The sequence below is a fragment of the Orcinus orca genome, chromosome 14, assembly GCF_937001465.1.
Source record: "Orcinus orca chromosome 14, mOrcOrc1.1, whole genome shotgun sequence".
NCBI classification, from domain to species: Eukaryota; Metazoa; Chordata; class Mammalia; order Artiodactyla; family Delphinidae; genus Orcinus; species Orcinus orca.
Genome location: NC_064572.1, coordinates 86,876,806 through 86,897,739, shown reverse-complemented (window position 1 = coordinate 86,897,739; position 20,934 = coordinate 86,876,806).

Genomic DNA, 20,934 nt, shown 5'->3' with positions numbered 1-20,934 from the left:
ACAAAAGTGTATTCAAGATCCTTGATAGGATCTGGTATTGTCACAATTTTTTATCTTAGCTATTCCCATAGATGTGTAGTAATATCTCATTGTGGTTCTAGGACACAATTCCCTAATACATGATGGTGTTGCACATATTTTGATGTGCTTATTTGCCATCTATCTATCCTCTTTGCTGAAGGGTCTGTCTTTTGCCCATTTTCTAATTGAATTACTTGTACTTTTACTGTTGAGTTTTGAGAATTCTTTATGCGGGTCCTTTGTCAGATGTGTGTTTTGCAGATTTATTCTCCCAGTCTGTATCTTGATGTTTCATCCTCTTATCAGGGTCTTTTGTGGAGCAAAAGTTTTAAATTTTGATAAAGTCTAATTTATCAAAATTTTCATTTGTGGATAATTTTCACCCATGGTAATATCTAAATAACTCGTTTCCTGGTGTTTTGGCTAGAGAAAACAAGCTTTTCTTAGGCTTTTAAAAATCTGTATCAGTTGATGTTTTGGGGCTGCAAGCCTCTCTGGCATCTCATTCAGGACCTATAGGGGGCAAAAGGAAAACCCAGGGCACTCACCACTGTGCTGTTTCTCAAGGACCTCGTTTCCTAACCAGTTGTGTTCTTTCTTCTCCCATTCAGAGCCATATGTTTATTTCATATATAACCTCTGTGTTTTTGTAGCTGTACTTAGTGGCGGTGAGGGCATTAGGAAGACGTTTGTCTATCCCATTTTGTCTGGAACCAGAAGTTGGTTTATAGCATTTTGATTCTGCTGTTTAGTCCCCATATTTTACATTCTGGAAATACTTTGATAACATTTTATGAGTGCAAATGTCTGAAACGTAATTATATCAGTACCGAGTTTTTGTGGAGAAAGTATTTTCTGGAGCAAGTCTAGTTAAACCAATTTAAAATTAAAATAGAAACACTTGCAGTATTAAGCTTCTGTACAGAAAGTTGGTCGAGAGATTATTTAGCTAAATTATTTTCATCAAAATCAGTTCTCTCCCAAGTAAATTTCACAGTCAAGCTTTGATTCAGAAATCTTTCTTTGTCCACATATTTTTAAAATTAATCTTAGCTTTTGCCAGTGTATACTTTTTATTGCAGTCATCATAATTTTCAATTCCAATATTTTCTAGATCATTTTTACAGATGTAGGTCTGCCAAGACATTTTGAGTCTTTTGGCAATTTGACCATAAGCATTTTAGCCACTGTCACTTTTATTCTGTGTTAATTTGTTTCTGCCATAAGAATCACTACAATCTGAATGAAGTATTGGTCTCGTATCTTTATTTCTTAGCTGATTCTTGTGAAAAAAATTTCCCGCAAGCAGGGCTGACCTAGGTCTGAGTGTGGAGCCAGCTGTGAGCAGGAGTGGTTGCCCCAGTGCAGGAAGGAGACGGGGGTAAGGGTGGCGCTGGCCTCTAAGTCAGTGGGGAAGGGGCCGGAAAGGACGGGGAAGCAGGAGTCAGGGAGGGGTGAGCCTTTCTCTGAACAGGTGAGCCTTGGGCGCCGGCATGAAGGAGGCACCTTTGACAACCTGGGGAAATCCACACTTCTGCAGGCACTTCCTCCATCAGCTTCCAGCCTCCTTCCCACAGCATCTTCACTGGGACTCACAGGCCTTCCACTTTGCCACAGGTGCAGCCTTCCCCACACCTTGGCACTGTCCTGCTGGCCTATCACCCCAGGGGAATTACTGCACGTCCCTCTCGTCCAGACAGCCTTCAACCAGGAGGCAAGCCAGCTCTGACGGTGGTCTCAGAAGATTCCGGAGACAGAGTCGGGAGCTTCTCTGCTCTTGGGGTACCTCTTGCCCTAATTCAGGAGTGGACATTTCTATCCACGAGCAATGTCACCCATTGACATTTTTGTGGCAGAGCCACTGTGATTGTCAGCAGAGCTGCCTGGCCCAGCCAGCAGTGGAGGACTCCTCTGACATGTGCTTACTGGGCAGAAGCCCTCTTCCAGGGTGACCAGAGCCCAGGAAGAGGAGGTGTCCTGCAGAACAAGGATGCAGCCAGTGGCATGCAAAGGTTCCCATGGGGCACTGATGCTGAACTGTGATCAAACCATCTCTGCCATCCTGGCCAGCAGAGCCAGGAGGTTTCAAAGGCCAGAGCTCCCTTGAAGAAGTGCTCTTGCTTGCTTGTGTGATTTTAATTTGCACAGTGGACTGAGCTGCCTGAGACAGAAGGAGGAGAGGGGAGTTATGAACAGACAGACCCAGCACTCTCTCCGCAAGGCACCTCTGTGAATAGACCTGCGGCTGCAGTGGCCAAGGTTCCTCAGCTCCAGGGCTCGGAGGTACTTGCTGATGCTGAAAGCTTTTGGGGACTCACCCACATAGCAACGTGTGGCTTTCCTGAACGTCAGCCGAAAGGAAAATGGAGGCATCTCCCTGGGCTCCTCTGCCTCTGGGCCGGCATCGCCCCAGGACCACCCTCTTCTCGCCCTCTGCACCTTGCCTCTAGGAGGTTTATCATCTCCCTCACCGTGAGTGAGGACAGAAGCTCCCAGATCCCTGGTCTGGTCCCGGCCTCAGATCCAAATGCCAACCCTAATGTTCTGTGAGCATCTCCCACCACAGTTTTAAAGACCCTGGTGTGTCTCCTTCTCACCGACATCCTTTCCTCCCTGCCCCACGATATGCCAATAAATCCTACTCCTCCTGTAACCCTCCTCTCCAGGCTGTCAAGTGCGTACCCAACCCAGGTTCCCCCAAATCAGAAACTCCTATATTATCCTCTCCCTAAATCCCTTCCTCATAAATCTCAAAGTCCACAGATTCCTCCTCTGAGATTCCAAATCCCACCCTCCTGCCTGGCTTGCAGCCTCCAGGCTGTAGCTACCTGCTGTTTCCTCACTTGGTCTTCTCTTCCTTCCGGGACTTTCTCCTGCCTCCTCACCTGTTTCCCCCTTTTCTCTCTGCCAGGGGGAGAGTCCCCAGACACAAACCTGGATGTGCAACCATCATATCCCAATAGCCCTCGATGGCTCCCCAGCCCCCAGAGTGGGAACCCAGAGGATGACGTTCCAACTGCCAAGTCTGACCAGGGTCACCCAAGTGCCCCCACATGTCCAGCTTCCTTGAGTCTCCCCGTGCTTTAAGTCTAAGACAATCTCGACTTGAACCTCCATGAAGTCCTATTCCCTTCTCGAGGGTTTCCAGTCCCCCCGGGGAGCGCTGCTGACATTCCACGCATCTTTCACTCCTCGCTCCCTCCGTAGACCCCCAGCACTGTGCTTCCGGCTGCTGCAGGCTGTGGGCAGTGGGCACAGGCCCCTCAAATACACAAGCATTAGGACCAGCCTTCGACATACCTGAGTGAAGATTTAGGGATGAGATGACCTAAAGGAATGACAATTCTAAAAGGAAAATAAAAGACTTAACATTGTGCATGGAATTCCAGTGCTTGAGGGCTTGTTGTTCATCTGTGCCCATTTCTGGAAAGCCCTCTGCCTGGAGGGATGTATGATGAGGTGGGAGAAGCCAGGGTAGGGCCCCGGCGTTGGCAGAGGCCGGGAGCTGGGTGTACAGTGATGAGCTACCCCGGGATGGGGAGGGGGCTCGAGGGTGGAGAAAGGCCATGTGGGGATCAGAAGCCCTGGGTTCAAACGCACAGTTGCGTGCATCACACGTTTCCTTAACCTCGATTTCCTTATCTGAGAAATGGGAATAGTAACCCTTGCCTTCCTTCCCGGAGTTATGAGAATTAAATGAGAAAATATGGGCAGCTGTAAAAATATAAAACTGTAGTATTTGCATTCACCAATTCCTTAAGGAAATGGGGCCAGAGTTGAGGGGCAGGCCAGACCCTCTTCCACGCAGACTTCACAATCCAATCCTAAGACCATAATGTGTCTAAAACATTATGAATTTAGGAAATGCCTTTTCAATATGGTGAAAGTAAGAAGGTTCCCGTGATGGTAAAAGCTGGGGCCGCCACAGCAGAGAGCCTGCAACAGCTTCAGTTAAAAAACAAACCACCCAGCGAGCGAGGGCTTCCCACAGAGACCCTGATGTGGAAACAGCCATCGCAGGTAGATGATAAATGCCCCCGGGGTTTCACAGCTTGGGGGAGCCGGCTTTGCCAGGGCTCATAAAAGCCTACTTAACCTAGAGAATGAAGCTTTGTGATTGTGTGTTTTTCCTGCAAGAGCCCTCTGGCCATGCCTCCCCACTCACTGGTGTGAATGGACGACCCCACCGGAAACTTTCCCAGGAAAGAAACATAGGGGCCTCAGTGAATGGCGGGTTTGCAGGATGACCCCTTGTCCTGTGGCTGGTGGAGTCAGAGCCCTGCTGCCCAGCTGCACAGCCCTGGGACAGAGACAAGACACCACCAGCCACAGTCACGCCCACAATCAGGAGAAGAGGAGGCCAAGTCTGTTCCCAAGCCATCAGGTCAGTGACGTGCGGGCAGTACATGCAGTGTGGCTGCTGTGTGACCAAAGGGACCAGGTGCCCCACTGCTCCAAGCTGAGCTTCTGAGAGTGCCCCTGAAGAGAGCACTTCCCCGGGAAGGGAGAGGCATTGGTCAGGATCCCCGCCTGCCTGGGCAGCACCCTGGCTGGCTCGACTTTTTCTGAAGGTGCGCCCTTACCTTTTTCCCCACTACTCCATTTAAATGAAGAATGTCGGCTGGCTGCCAAAGTCCAGGGAACGTTCTCAGCCAAGTTCAATAACAGGAAGATCAACTTTGACCCCGATGACTTCATGAGCGTTTCTTATAAACACGCTTCCACGTTCCAGATATGGCCTCCTTCCTGCTGTGAACGTTTATTAGCAACCTGCCAAGGAATTGGAAGTCGTTTCTCGGATAGCAGCCGGGATGTCTCGGCGTCTGTCCCTGTGCCAGCCCAGAAGTACCGCCGGGTGGGGGGCTGGGAGGACGGCACCAAGCTACAGATCTGCGGCCTCCCTCCCAAGCACCATCACTGTCTGCGAGGGCCGAGTTAGGCTCTGCCTCTCTGCTGCCACGCTGCCACCCCAGCTGCGGTGGGAGGGAGATGGAAATGGGGATAAAAATAGAGGGCTCAGGAACTGAGTTCATTAAGCATTCAATTGTTTTGGCCCAAATTATCTTCCTGGGAATTTTTCTTAAAATCATTTCATACTGTATTTTTTAAAAAATAAGACAAAACAGAATTTTAAAAAGCCCCAAACCTCAAACTCATCTCAACTGACTGCTCCTGGCAGACTTGGGTATTTTAATTCAGTACGGAATGGAGGGGTCTGAATTCTAAATTGGTGTGGAACAAGATATATTTATAAATCAGATTTAAGACATGGATGCTTTGTTCCCAGATATGAATGAACTACTTAAAACTCAAAAAAATCAGAAACTAAAACCAAATAGCTTGAGACATTTGCTGTTTACTCTGGCATGCCACAGTGTACAGTGACCTTAAATCTGGGGGGACAAGTGCTCAAATTCTCACGGGGCATATGCATATTTTAGGCCCTTTTTGCTTTCTTCTAAATCCTGCAGCCTTGCCTCTCCCTAGGCTTGTGTCCCCCTTGTCTCCTCCATCCCCCCAAAACACACTCAAATTTTAAATTAGACTTTTAAAAGCTGTTCAGGGAGAGGTAGCTTTTCATGTACAAACCATCCTCCTCCTGGATCTTGTGAAACTTCAGACGCATTTGATTGAAAGAAAGGGTGCACAAACGCCACCCACAGTGTTTTGGAAAGAGGACCCGGAACTCCCCCCCACACACACTGGGGGCCAATTGTCTCTAAGGCGACATCAACCTGCCGGGGTCTCCTCCTCCTCCTGGAGGATCCGCAGATTCAAAGACTTTCTCTTTAAGTTTGACCGAGTAATTCTATGTCTTAAAAATTGAACCCACATCCACACCTCCTCTAGGCAGGACAGCAATCCATTGTCTGCAAAGTACTTCCCACAAGCCAGAAAGGGCCAAGGTTCAAGTTCAAATCCATAGGCTTCTCCTAGTAATAACGTTGGGTACCTGAGACCTGGGTACGTGTTTTTTCTTCTCACATTGAGAGGATGCTGAACAGAGGCTGACACTGAAGCAGAGCCAGAGGCTTGGGATGAACGCCTCAGCACGTGTCCTGTCTTTGTGGCTAAGTGCTATTGGACTTCTCTGAGCCTCTGTATCCTCATCTGAAGAAATGGAGTAGTCAGACCCTCTCTCAAGCTAGTTACGAGGACCGAAATGTCCTCCTTATCAGCTTGCTGTCTCTATTCTTCACAATATTACTGGAAACGACTTGAAGACAAACAGAAAACTTACTGATGATGATTTCTGATCTAACCAACTAAAGGCAAGCACAATACCCGGCTCCCTCCAAGGTCTGAAGAAAGACCTAGCGCTATCACTCCTGCAAGGAACTTTCTACAGACGGGGCAGCCTCAACCTCACCTCTCTGGGGATCTTAGTTTGTGCCCTACAGGAGAAGATCCCAAACCAACCAGCCGTTAACCAGAACGTCAGCGATTCCATTTAATAGCTGCATCACATGCCCTAGAACAGAAAGAGAACTTGGGAGGTAGCCAGCCTGAAGCCTTCATTTATAGAGGTGCTGACGTTAATGCCCAGAAAGTGGGCGTGGCTGACCAATGGGCATGCAGCCGGCTGGTTGCAGAGGCAGGAGCTAGCGAGAGGTGCGTCACCTTCTGAGCAGCACCCAGATGCAGCCCACACTGCTGTGATGAGGCTGGGCACGGAGCACCCTGACAGATACGTTACAAGGACAGGTGGGTGGGGCACAGGTCCCTAGACAAGTCGAGAGGCAGAATGAAGGTGAATCCTTGTCCTTCTGGGCTAATTTGTCCTCACTGCTGCCTCTGGGGACTGCCCAAACCCCCAGTCCTCCCGCCTCCTGCTTGGCTTTTAGGACTCTTTCAGTATTTGGTTTGGAACATCTTCTGTTCACCGACTGGGAATAAGTCTGAGAATTCCAAGGGAGTGGTTGCCATGGCAACAACAACCCCATGGAAGGTTTCAGAACTTTTCCCTCCTACTCCTAGTACTGCAGCAATTCAGAAAGCATAAGTCATAACGATGAGTGCTAATTATCTGACCTGAATTTGCTGTGGTGGGCAGAAGAAAGACAAGTGCACTGCCGTCTGGCAGACACTCTTCATCGGCACACGTCCAAATTACTTTCTGGAAGGGAATCATTGTCAGATTATTATCATTTTCTGTTAGAGGTGGCACCAGGTACCAAACAGAGGATCATTGGTCTCGCACCGTGCAAGGCTTGGCCTCACGCCTTGCAGGGTGCAGAGTCGTCTTCTGGGACCGCCTTTTGGTCAACCTGGCAGATACGATGGGCACGTGGATTATGAAGTCTGTATGCCTGTGAGGTTGGTGGAGGCGCAGAGTAGCCCACGAGCATCGTTAGTCTTGAAGCACAGTCCTGAGCAAGTGGGCTTGGATGCCTGAGTGCCGGAGCCGAGTAAGCAGGTGGACTTTATATCGTGAGACGGGGGGCTGCTTCCAGTGACGCAACCCAGACGGGAGGGTGGTTGGACTCCATTCTGGGAGCACTTTGACCAGCGGGAGACAGGGACAGGCATTGCATTGCTCCCTGCGGAGGACACAACTCTGGGCATGGTTTTTCCATATGGTCTGTCTGGTGACATCTCACCAGTCTGAGAGGGTACACCTGTCGAGCCGTGCTCTGGTAGCTTGGAGTCTGTTGCAAAGCAGGGCCAGGGAGATAACACATCACCCTGTACTCGTTTCCCACCCTATTTCAACTGTCCTCTTCCTTCTCTCTCTCTGCCCTGGAATTTCACCTTTAAGTAAGACATCGGCCTGCAAAGCCTGCCTTAGCTGTTTTCTCGGGTATCTAAGCTAAGAGGAGATCCACTGTGCCATGAAGCTGTTGTTAGCAGTGGGGTAAATGTGTCAACATGGAAGGGAGTCCCATGGTCCCACGAAGCTGACATCTTCAAGGGCCAACAGCTGACTTTCTGAACGTTAACGCAAGGGGGGATTTATTAGTTAATGCACAGGGGTGGCTGCCTTTAAATGGCTGGAGAGGAATTAAGAGATGAAGCAGGGTCAGGTTCCTAGTATTTTGACAACTGATTTTCAGCATCAAGGAGCAGGGTGATGCAGGAGGTGATGGATGGGGCTGAGAAAACCACTCCGGGCTCCCGAATTGCATTCTACCAGGGAGGAGGCTGTGTGCCTCAGCGTAGCCGGGAGAACATCGCCAGGGCTATGCCCAAATATGCCTTACAGGCAGAAAGTCTGAGCTAAGTCAGAGCTGGTTTAGAAAGTGACAGTGGAGCCCTCTCTACCTCTTCTCCAACTCCCCAGACATGCCCACATATGTGCAGACGATGTACACACACACAAACACACACACACATGCGCTGGATGTCATGTACTTATCCAGCACGGTGGTGGCTCTGTCAACTCCTCTGCCGCTAGCTGTCTTCATGACCACAATCCTTTGAAGACAGCCGCCACTTAAAAGCGGGTACCTGTTAGATGAAGGCTGAAGATTCCGGGGTCACCTCAGCGCACGGTGAACAGGAGGGCTTGGTTCTGTCACCGTGGTTTTTATCTGCTGACACAGGGAGGACATACCTTAATCACCTTAGCCAAGGAGGTCAGCTTCTCATACATAAGTGACGTGCCCGCAGTGCCTTATTCAACATCAGTCCAGAATTACAGAAGCTTCTTTGCAAGGATGCTTGGGGAGGGAGTGGAGAGACGGAGGCTTCAGTAGTCACTCCGCTGATGATAACAGTACAGCTCACAGTGCAAGCCAGGAAATCCTTTCAGACCCTGCCTGGAAGTGCCCTTCTGTGATGTTAACAGTCAGAGATCTGCTCCACACAGACGAGCTGAAACCAAGGCAGGCGTGCCCGCAGAAGCCATTCCTGCTTCCCAATTAGCGTAACTTTGCAGACCCAACAAATCATGAGGTCGAAGAGCCTCTATTGGAAGGTCTTAACCTTTTAGGTTGGCATTAAATTGGAAGAAACTGCTCGTGTTTGAAATAATTACGGCTGATAATGAATACAATTAAGCATAAAAGAATCTTTATAACTCCGGTACCATTTGTGCACTTAGAAATCGGCCCATATTTTTCCCTTCACAGATGTTACAATAATGGTGTCAACACTTTTATTTCTTTGTCCATAAGCTGAAAATTATGGCTGTTTCATAAATCGCTAACGTGCTCAGAAGATGGGGGCCCAGCTGCAAAGCACATGATTGCAGGCTCCTGCCCCAGCCTCATGTTTCACGATGACCTCAGCTTCCTGTGAGGAATGGGAACCAACGCGAGTAAGTACTTGTAAAACTGTTTTTGAAGAGTGGAGTTATGAAGAGGTGCTGTGGTGTCAAACATCTGCTTCATCCATTATACTCACATAGGAGCCCGGAATGTACAGTAAGGGCAAGGAGCATCAATAAATTAAAATTCTCCCGTGAGCACACTTTCCAAGTGGATGCCAGTTTGAACCAGGACAAAAAATAAAAGATGCTAAACAAGAGAAGAGAGATTTTTTTGCTCACTTTGCCCGAGCTGGTTTGGGCAGTAATCATTAGAATCTGGTTTTCTTTACGCGACTGATGGACTTTGTCAAAACACAAGCCTTGTCGGGGCTCCACGAGACACTGAGGGCTCTGCTCCCTTCGGAAACCATGTTCCTTTTTTCCCAGGATATATTCTTCATCAACGTACCAGAAGGATGAAAGAGAATAAAGTGCCATTCTAGTTAAGTGCATAGGTTGCCGCCGGCATAAATACTCCACTAATTATTTATTGTATCTGCAACTCAATACTGTTCATTACGGAGCTTGCGTCACGGTACCAGTAACACGCATCTTGTCAAAAATGACATATGTATTAGTTATGAAAGAAAAATATATAGAAATTTAATAGCTTTTTAAGGTTTTTAAGTGGGTTGTTTCAGGTTGGTTTTCTAAATAAGCAATTTGGTTGGGGGACGTGATCCCGCCTGTGTTCACACACAGAGTCCCGCCACCTCTACTGACCTAAAGCCAGGCCCATCTACGTTGCCAGAGAGGGGAGTCAGGAAATTGGAAGTGGAATGCTCAGTAATCCTCACAGCCTTTCCCTCCGTCCAGGCTTCTTCCCCCTCACATCATATATCAGAGACAGTCCAGACTGTTCACAGCCTCACATCATTCCTGGTACCCAGGCCAGGTCCCTGAGCGCACAGGGGCGGGTGTGCGCCGGGCGATGGGAGACACGTGTGAGGTGGTGTGTGCAGCCAGCTGCAGCTGTGGAGCATGCCGCTTGCACCGGGGACTCAGTGTGCCCTGTGGGATCGCGGCGAAGCTCCCTTCCAGGACGGCCGGGGTGACCGTCCTTGCTGGGATGTCTAGAGTGGACAACACAACTACATCCCTTCCTGGGCAGCATTCGGAGTGCTCATACCCTCAAGCACCCATCATCCTCAAACCACAATCCTTTGAAAAGTAACTATAAAGACTTCTTAGGCCAAAAACGGAGTTTTTGCCCCATCTAACCCCTAAATAAATGATAGTGGGAACAATCATGTCTCCCCACCTCAGTTTTTCTTACGTATAAAATAAAATATTGGGATACTGATCTACAAGGACTGAATTCCACCTTTGCATCTCCCTCTAAAAATTCTGATACTAATCTGAGATGATAAATTAGAAAGCTTATTCACATTATGCAAAATTATTCCAAACAGATGGTGAAGTCAATTTAAAGGCTATTTTCATTCTAGCCCTAAGAACAAGTGCTGTTTTGGGCAAGGCAGGAGAATGGATTGTAATCTGTTTGCCCTTTGAAATGACCATCAGCAACCTCCCTCCAATTACCTGTGCCCTCTGATTGTGATCCTGGGAGCTGGCTTTACGAGATGGAGGCTGTCTGCCTTAACCCCCGGACTCTCCATAGAGCCACTGTTAGCCCACCTGTCCTCATAGCTTCTAATAGCTTTCTTAAGCAAAGTGAATGTCCAATAAATATTTGGTTTCAAAGTCGTTGTTCTTAGCCAACATACTCAAGTGAGGTTTGTTCATTCAGGCAAACTTGGGTTTGAATCTCAACTCTACCATTTATTAGCTGAGTGACCTGGGCAAACAGTGTAAAACATACACAATACTCATGACCTCATCCTCAAAATGTGGCCAGTTGTGTCTTGAGGACTGTTGGGAGGACTGAAGGAGTCAATGCAGAGTTATCAGCATAGCTCCTGGGACACAGAGGCACTTTCTAGTGCGTTTATGATTATTATTGTTATTATTACTATTTTAATCATGAGCTAGTAAAAGATTTCTTGCCAGTTTCCTACTCTCTCTCATCCAACTGCCTTTGTGTAATTATAGTTAAACCAATTTGTTTCAGATGTTAAACACACATATGAAACAACCTATGAGGGCTGTGTGGTGCTCTGATTCGGTCTGAGATACTGTTATGTGTTATTATTAATCAAAGTGATTAATGTCTGGTTCATTCACAGCATCCCATTCAATCAGTAGTTACTGAGGTTTTGGTGTACAGAGCAAGATGTACAGATGCAACATTTCATAAGGAACATTTGATAAATAAATGCTTGTGGATAAATGCATGAGAAGAAGTACATGGTGGCTGAATTGGAGCCAATGTCTTCCAAAGTTATTATGGCCCAGAAAAGCACTGGAGAAGCCAGAGGTGCTCGCAGCATGACTGCATGAGTTCTGATGTTTGCCCACATGGACCCCTGTGCCTCATTGCTCTGACATTTCTTAGAATTCCATACCCACAGGTCCAAAGAGTCAGACACAAAATCTGAAGGGGTCCCTCCACCTGACACAACTATAAGCTTGTGAAAAGGCTGTGTGAGTGGCTACTTTCTAATTATACTGGTAATAGAGTTGAACTCTAATAATGGAGTTGAAATCTCCAAGTACAAGTGTAGATTCTTTCCTTTCTCCTTTCAGTTTTTGTTGACGTATTTTGAAGCTGTTATTAAGCATATACATTTAGTAAAACTATGTCTTCTTGACGAAGTGACCTTTTTATTATTATCTAATGCCTATCTTTGTCTCTGGTTACATTCTTTACCAAAGTTTACTTTGTCCTATATTAATGTAGTCACTTCATGTTTATTTTAATCTTTTGATTTAATTTTTTGATTTAATTTTATTTCTTTTTCCATTCTTTTATTTTTAACCTTTATGTGTCTTTATATTTAAAGTGGGTTTCTTAGAGATAGCATGTAGTTAGGTCTTGCGCTTTTGGCCAATCTGCCAATCTCTGCCTTTTCATTGGGATTTATAAAACATTTACATTTAATGTAATTACTGATATGGTTGGATTTAAATATACCAGGCTGCTATTAGTTTTCTGTTTGTCCCACCATCATTTCCTATCTTCTTTTGGATTGAGTGATTTTTATGATTCCATTTTATCTCCACAATTGGCTTATTAGTCATACCATTTATATATATTTACAGGCTGCTCTAGGGTTTGTAATATACATCCTTACCTTATCTCAGTCACCTTCAAATATTATTATACCACTTTGAGTAGCATGCGTTAATCTCATAACTGTCAACTTTTATTTCTTCTCTCCCATCCCTTGTGTTAATGTTACACATTTTACTCTACATGTTATACACCCACAATATATTTTTACCATCTTTGCTTTAGAAAGTCAAATATCCTTTAAAGAAATTAAAAATCTTAAAAAGAATTATTTTATATTTGCCATTTTTACCATCTGGAACTCTGCATGCCTTGGGTAGAACAAAATTTCCTTCTAGTGGCATACTGCTTCTGTCTGAAGAATTTCTTTTAACGTACTTTTGTGGTGCAGTTGTGGTGATGAATTTGCTCAGCTTCTGTTTGTATAAAAAATTTTTTTTCTTTCCTTTTAAGAGGTATTTTCTTCACTGGCTATAAAATTCTTGTTTAGCAGAGTTTTTCTTCTCAGTACTTTAAAAATGTCACTCTATTATTTGCTGGCCTTCAAAGTTTCAGACATGAAGTCTCCAATATTTTTCATCTTTGTTTCTCTGTATATAATGCTCTTTTTCTTTGACTATCTTCAATCTTTTCTCTAGGTTTTTTAGTGGTTTGACCATGACGTATTAAAGCATGTCTCTGTGTGTGTGTGTGTGTGTGTGTGTGTGTGTGTGTGTGTGTTTAATTTATCTTTCTCAAAGTTCCTTAAGCTTCTTGGTTTTTGACTTGTTTTTCTTTAATTTTGGAAAATGCTTGGTCATTATCTCTTGAAATGTTTCTTTTGCCCCATTCCCTTTTTCAGCTTCTGGGACTGTATCTGCAAGTATGTTAAACTATCTGATATCATCCCACATGTTTTGAGAGTTCTTTTCTTTGTCTCTCCCCTGCCACCACTCTTTTTGTTTCTTTTTATTTTTCAGTTTGGATAATTTCTATTGGTTTAGCTTCAAATTCACTATTTGTTTTTACTGCTCTGTCCAGATTAATTTGTCAGTTGGAGAAATTCTTTATCTCTGATATTGTGTTTTCTATTTCTGGCATTTCCATTTGGCTCTGTTTTGTAATCTCCATCACACAGCTGAACTTCCCCATTTTTTTCATGCAAATTTGTCCACTTTTTCACTAGATCCTTAACATATTGACTACAGTTATTTTGAAGTTCCAAACATTTGTTAGTTCCAACATTTGGTTCAACTCTGGGTCTGTTTCTGTTGACTGTCTTACCTCTTGTTCCCCTCTTGCGTGTGTGTGTGTGTGTGTGTGTGTGTGTGTGTGTGTATGTTTTGTAATTTTTAGTTGAAGGAAGGACATTAAGTGTAGAAGAATAGTGGATCCTGAGGTAAGACATATTTATGCTAAAAATGGGCATGCTTCCTCCTCTGTCCAGTCATTAGTGTGGATGTTGAGTCAATCTGCTCACTAGCTAAGTTGCATATAGTTTTGTTGTTGCTATAGTTATATTTAAAGCTCCACAGACTTGAAATTCCTCCACTGGTGTGCTGCTGCAGTCTTTTGTCTTGTCTGGACCTTGGCTGCTGCCTGAGAGTTTTTCAGATTTCCTGTTGCATCCTTAGTTTTCAACAGTCCCTATATACCTTGGCAAACTGGGGATCTTTCACTCTGATCTGCACTTACAGTGGTAGACTACTTTTGCTTGTACCTGGTGCAAGGCTCAATGTGATATTAGGGGGTGATTCTCAGTTCTCCTGGCCTATCCTCAGTCTTAGGCAGGCTCTGTACATCTGTACATTAAGGTTGGGGTTTCCTTAGTGTTTCTGCCCTCCCCTCACCATGGGCAGTCAAATTTTGCTACATATCTATGGAAGTATCTTTGATGAGGGAGAGTTTCCTGCCAGAGCAGAGAGAGATATGTTTTTTTTTTTTTACCTCTTCTATGGAATCAAAGGGATCTTTGCCTGTGTCCTAGGGTTTGGGTAGGGATTTCCTATCCCTTCCTTAAAAGTTTAAGATTTTTCCGTAATATGAGAGAAGGTTCTGGGAAGTAGGGTTTAGTGTATATGTGCTAATGAGGGGGACTTATAAGTCTTCTCCCTTCCTCCAATCTTTTCTGTAAGCACCTAGTAGTAACCCCCAGAAAAAAGCTTGTGAGGGATTGTGGTCTCCCTTTGTGTCTGGGGATTTAAAATTCTCACTGTAGCCCACACTTGGTCTCTAAGAGTTTGTTAAGATTTCAGCTTTTTTCTTCTTCCTTGCTCTCATGGTGTCTGCCTCTTTTCCCCGTGTGCACTGCCAAAAGTGAAACCATTATTATGTATCATATCTCCTAAGAAAGACTTGTCAGAATTCAGTTTACCTAGTTGCCTTGTGACATCAGCTGCAGAAAATGTAAGATTTGTAAATTATGCCATGCTCTTTCTCACTGTTAGGGTGGGAGCAAAGAACTGCTGAGGCTTTCTACATCCTCAATGGAAGCAGACTCCCAGACAGAGGAAACTGGAAAAATGACTTCTGAAGCCTTTTCTCAAGCTCTGATGTGGACAAGTGGCAGTGACTTGGTTGGGAGACTTGCAGGTGTGCATTCAAAGTATTTCTGTCTCATATTTTCTGTTTATCTAGCTCGCCCCCTCCTTTGCCTTTATATTTGCTATGCTTTCCCTTCTCAAGGTCCTTCTACAAATAAGAGAGCTTTAGTAGAATTGGGGTCAATGCTCAAATAGGCACCAAAAAAAGGTGCATTTTCAATTTTTTACATTTAAAAAATTCAAATTCTATATTATAAATTCTTTGCAATTTAAAAAGATGAATTTTATATTTTTTACATTTAAAAAATTCAAGTTCTATAGTATAAATTCTTTTCAATTGTCTTCTTTTTTTTTTTTTTTGGTGGTACCTGCTTTGTTAGCTATTTTAGGAGAACAAATATTTGGCTTGGCTTTTCGGAAGAAGAGAGAATTGTCATAAAACTTACTCTATGAATATACTAAAAGAGGTGTTACGTTTGCTTAGCAAACACATGGTAGTTTTCAAGGATGATATTATCCCAGGAAATAGATGAGTAATGCCATTACACCATAGTTGTTGGATAATTATTTGCAGATAATCCATGTTTCAATCTCTGGAAGACATTATTATGCTCAGAAAAATTTTGGACTATCTGGTACTTACTATTTGTGTAAATTTTATACTTTCTTCCCACGACATTATTTCACACCAGTGGGACAGAAAATATGCTATGATGGAAATTCAAATTAGAACTTCAATGAGCCGACTAAGAAGAATTTGTGTTCCCTCAAGGATTGGTGAAGTAGTCCTATTAGACACCCATGTAGTATCATTACTTTTGTTGGTAAGTGAATTTACCTGTGTCTAGTTGGTTTTCTAGAAGTAAGATAACTTATTTAAAATTTGAGAGAAGTCTGGAATGGGTCAATGTCTGTAGATAAAGATCTGAGTATATATTTTTAATATAATGATTTGTATTTCAACATTTTAATGATAAAACTATGATTTAAGGGCTCAACCTAGACACACCAATGATAAAGATAAGATGGACAGGACTGCCCAGTCTGGAGCTGAGGTGGTGTGGGTGTTACAGCCCACAACAGAGCTTGAGGATAATTTTTCTCAGCCCCTTCCCTTTCCCCAGATCTCACCTCACTGGCTTCCCTAAATAGCTTTTCTGCTTTGGCTCTCCATCTAGGTCAGCAGAACCCATGTCAACCGGACCCCAGCCTGGAATTGAGAGGTGTCTTTTCATTACCTCATTCGTCAACAGCTGTAGCACTGACCAATTCCTACTGGTTCTCTTTTCTCTTCTTAACGTCCGTGGTCCCTCTTCTGCCTGTAGTTCAAACCATGACTCTTTCTCATCTGCAGAAATGGTGGCCTTCTGACTGGTCTGCTTTCCTTACATCTCAGAGTTCTGCAAAACTTCCTCCATCCTCTGCCGAAACCACCTTTCAAGATTGCAAGTCTCATCATGTTACCCTCTCACCTAATTCTTTGGTATTTCCTCCTTGATTTCAAGATGAAGTCCAAGTATCTTTTCCTGCCATAAATGCCCCCATAATCTGTCCTTTGTGAATATTCTCAGCCTCTTCCTTACCATGACCTCTGCCCCTCAGCCCTTACTCCCAGCTGAGGCCCGGTGGTCCCAGATGACCAGAACCACTCCTTGTGGCCCTGCTGCCCCCTGGGCTGCCTTCCCTCTTCGTTCAGCATGTGGGATCCTTTGCCTTTAGAGACCAGCTCAAGCCTTCCTTCCTCTGAGACGCTTTCCTTGCCTTCTCCTCTTTCTCTCTCATCCTCTACCCTCAACATTCTTTCCCATGAGCTACCAGCGCAATCAGTGAATGCTCACTTTATCCATGGCTTGTAGCAACTTACTGCATTTCCTGGTTTGATGTCCATCTTCTCCTCCTGATATGTGTACATACTCTGCACTGTCATGCTACTTTATGGTCTGTCAGCTCCTCTATGGAATGTTTCTGGGTCATTTCAGTCTTTCCAAGGCTTTCAGCTGTGCTTGACATGCTCCTGGATCCCACATTTCTCTCTCCAGACCCCCTTCAGAATCATTCCTGTATTTCCAGAGCCTTCCTAGACAGTCCACTTGGGTGCATCACACCATAAATGACCCCAGCTGAAGTCGTTTCCTCACGCCTGCCCCTGACATTTTCCCAGTGGTTTTGCCTCTGCACCGATACCATCACTGTGACCTTCCTGAGGTCACCTAGACCTCTCAGGCAGCCTTGAGTCTTCCCTTCCAGCCCTTCTCCAGTGGCCACCAGTCACTGAGTCTTATCCCTTCCCCTCTGAAGCCTCTACTTTGGATACATCTGACCCTTCCTTGCTTAGATGACGACGCAGCTTCCTGGCAGGTGATCTTGTTCTTGGTTCTCACGTTTCTCAGGTCACCTCCCAACCATCCACTGGTATCATCCAAGGTGGGCACAGCCCAGATGCCTCCTCGGGGCACTCGAGACCTTTCACTGGTGGCCATGTTGGCTTTGCTCCCCCATCCTCTGCACTGCAGGCACTGAGCTTCCGCCTGGCAGGTTCTCTCTCTCCTGGACACAGCGTCCCCTCCGCTGCACTTGCTGTGCTGTGTTCCTGTTCCTGCAGCACTTTCCTCTCCTTCCTCTGCCTCGAAAACTCTGACCTCACATTTAATATCCTGTTAAAATATTCCCTCCTTGCCCCCAAATCATCCCTGACTTCCCCATCAAAGTCAGTGCTTTCCTTCTGTAGGTTCCAGGAAACCTGAGTGTATACCTCAGGTGAGAATTTATCACACGGTATCCCAATTTCTCTCGCTGGTCTAGGAGGTGCCTGAGGATGGGGGCTACGTCTTGCTCACCTAGGCCCTCTCAGTGCCTTTTACAATGTCTGGAAATCACAGGTACTCAAATATCTGAACTCAAGTGTGAATTGGAAAGATCAAAGACCTGGGGTCAGCGGTTGCAGGGAGAAAAGGGAGGCTGGTGGATAGGAAGAGAAAGTGCAAGAATAGATGAGGCAGAGGTTGCACTGAGGCCTTCGTTTATCTGTTTTTGATAAAAGAAGCTTGGGAGAAGGGGTGAAAAAGAAAACCCCATCCTTAACTATTCACCACCTTCTACTGTTCCTCTTCCTGAGATATTTAGAAGGGGTCTAACGTTTCTTGGTAAAGCTTAGGATTCTAGGACAAACCAAAAGTTTTTCGCATTGTGTGCATTTTTTTTTTTTTTTCTGGCACATGGCTTGACAATTACACTCCGTGGGTCCTCTAGGACTCTTGCAGTTCCAAGAGTCTGTGAAATAGTCTCAGGTAAGGCTTTGAAATGGGGAAGTCCAGGACAAGATGTTGCTTTTCACGGTGTAAAGGAATCCATACAAATGGATCCCGTGTATGCTGGTACCTGGATTGCTAATGACGAGCCCCTTACCGGCTGAGAAACTTAATTCACGGAACCAAAATGGGGCGGGGAAGGAAAGCGCGACCAAGGTAGGCAGGCTGTGGAGTCCAAAATCAAAGTCAACTGCAAAAGAAAGATCTGAAAAGAATGACATTCTAGTCCTCCTTTCTTTTCCTTTCAGGCTTTATGGCACCTTTGAAGAAACAAAAGCTTTACAGAGAAAAGGCTGGTTTGGCAGGGGAGGCTGGTGTCTCCCTTCAGCTCACTTTCCTCTGTTCCTGGCGCTTTTCTCTTTTTAAACAAAGCACTTAAATGTATTGAGCCTTCATAGCGACTTTTCTTTCCTCTCTCTTTGCTTCTCTCCTCCATCTCCTGAATAGTTCTGGAAAAGGGGGGCATTTACCAATGCAATGTGCTGGACTCGGTGCTCAGTAAGCACCCCCCTTCCCCCCCTCCCTCCTCCCTGAGTTAACGTCTCAGTTTGTCTGGCTCCTGCTGTCCTGCGGGGCTGCGAGGGGTGAGGGTAAATTTGGGAAGATGATCTCGACGTTATTCATCAGGACACGTTTCGTTCTAGCAGCTTTGTCAGATCCACGATGGTGCAAATCTTCAACTGTTTCCTTTCGCTTGGGGGATCAAATTTACAGTTTTCTCCTGGCTGTTCGTTACAGTGAGACATTTGGAATCCACGGGCAGACCGAGCCAACTGGGCAGAAAGTTTGGAATTCTGAAAGGCTGCTGAATTGTCAGGGACCAGCCTAGCTATTTGCTGAGTTACGGAACTTGACCCAAATGAATCTCTGTGTAAACAAAATTTATGAAGAAGTCTTTGAATAATTCTGTTAAATGAAATTCTGGGCCTTATTTTCCATTTTATTACATTTTCTGAACACTGTGTATTCCAATCATACTGAAACATTTTGTTTTCAGGCTCTGTAGAAAGCGCTGATGGTTGAACCTCAAAAGAATTGAAGGGTTAGTTCGTAAATGAATAAAAAGCCAGTGGCATTTATCCAAAGTTTGTTTAACTCTCCTAACCTCATGGGCCTGTAAAAATTCAACTGAAAATCATTGAGAAGAGGTCCTCCCATGAGATCCCTGGGCACTTTCTGCTTCTGCTTGGATCAGAAATACCATGAGAGTATCTTTTTTTTTTTTTTTCCAACATTTCAACATTCCTAGTTCCATTTGCAGAAGGAGAAGAGGAGAGAGAAAAAAGGAATGGAAGAAAAACATGAACTTTTCTTAACCTAGAAGTTATTGCAGCTTTTACATGAAATTTCAAGCCAGAACATCCTTGGTTGAGGACAATTGCTTCTGCCTTGGAAACCTCCCAGGCATGGGAGTCTCCTCCACCGAGGTTCTGGTCAAAGATGGACATTACACATCAACTCCAGGACATCTGACAATGGAACTCAGATTCTGGCCTCGGCACCCATTAGCCTAACCTCTCAGGGTGCAATAGAATCAGAAATTAAATCGATTATCTAATTAGACCAGTGCCCTGTAGTTCATGGAATAGCATGTTTCATATTAGTCCTTTGAAGGAGAGGTTGTGTGGACAGATGCAAGATGCATTGCGAAATTAGCCACAACCTTCATATGCATAGAGATAGAAAGTAGAGTAGTGCTGCCTAGGATGGCGGTGGGGGACTTGGAGGGAAATGGGGAGTGATTTCGAATGGATATGAGATTTCTTTCTGGTGTTAAGAAAATATTCTAAATTCAACTGTGGTGGTGATTGCACAACTTTGTAAATATACCAAAAAACATTAAATTGTACCCTTGAAAATGGGTGAATTGGATGGATTGTGAATTATATCTCAATAAAGCTGCTCTGTTGAAAAGAAAATTAACCACAATCCTTCACTCCTCACCGGACCCGGGCCCTTTGCAGTGTGACTTGGTAGCTCTTCCCATCAAGGAAGGGGGCCTCTTCTCCTTTCTGTTGACTCCAGGCTACCTCTGACTCTTGCTGGCCCATGGACGATGGGGCCAGTGGCAGTGTCCGGAGGCCTTGCATGCCTCTGCTCACTCTCCTGTCCTCTGTCTCCACTATGAAAACTCACCCTGGATGATCAGAGTCCTGTGTCCCAGAGTCGATCATCCCAGCCAAGGCCATCTCAGGCCACCCACCAGCTGCCTGCAGATACGAGAGCCCAGCCGAGATGAGCCAGTCTACCCAGAGCAGCTGAACCACTCGGTGAGCCATGGACTCACGAGGCATAAAAATTGTTGTAGGAAGATCATTGGGGTGATTTGTTCTGTGGCAGCGCTTGACTGATACATGTGCCATCTTTTTGAGATTCTAGAAGTATAGGAAAGGAGTACATGCAGAGGTTACACTGGTTACCAACTAGGCCAAGAGTTTCACTCTGATTTTCAGACTGTGACCAGGGCTTTCATTTTTCCTGCTAAATCTCCCTGGTATAGTAGTGAAGTGCATCCTTGCTTAGGCAGGAGCTTGTGGTCATGAGAAGTTGCCCTCAGGTGGCTTGGGCTTTCCACTAACACTTTGGGACCTTCTGGAGAGGAAGTTTGGGGCTGGTTGGGGCAGCTGGCCTTCAGTGAGAACCTGAGAGGGGCAGCCAGGCAGCTTCCTTATGTGTCACACATGGGTCACACCTATAGCA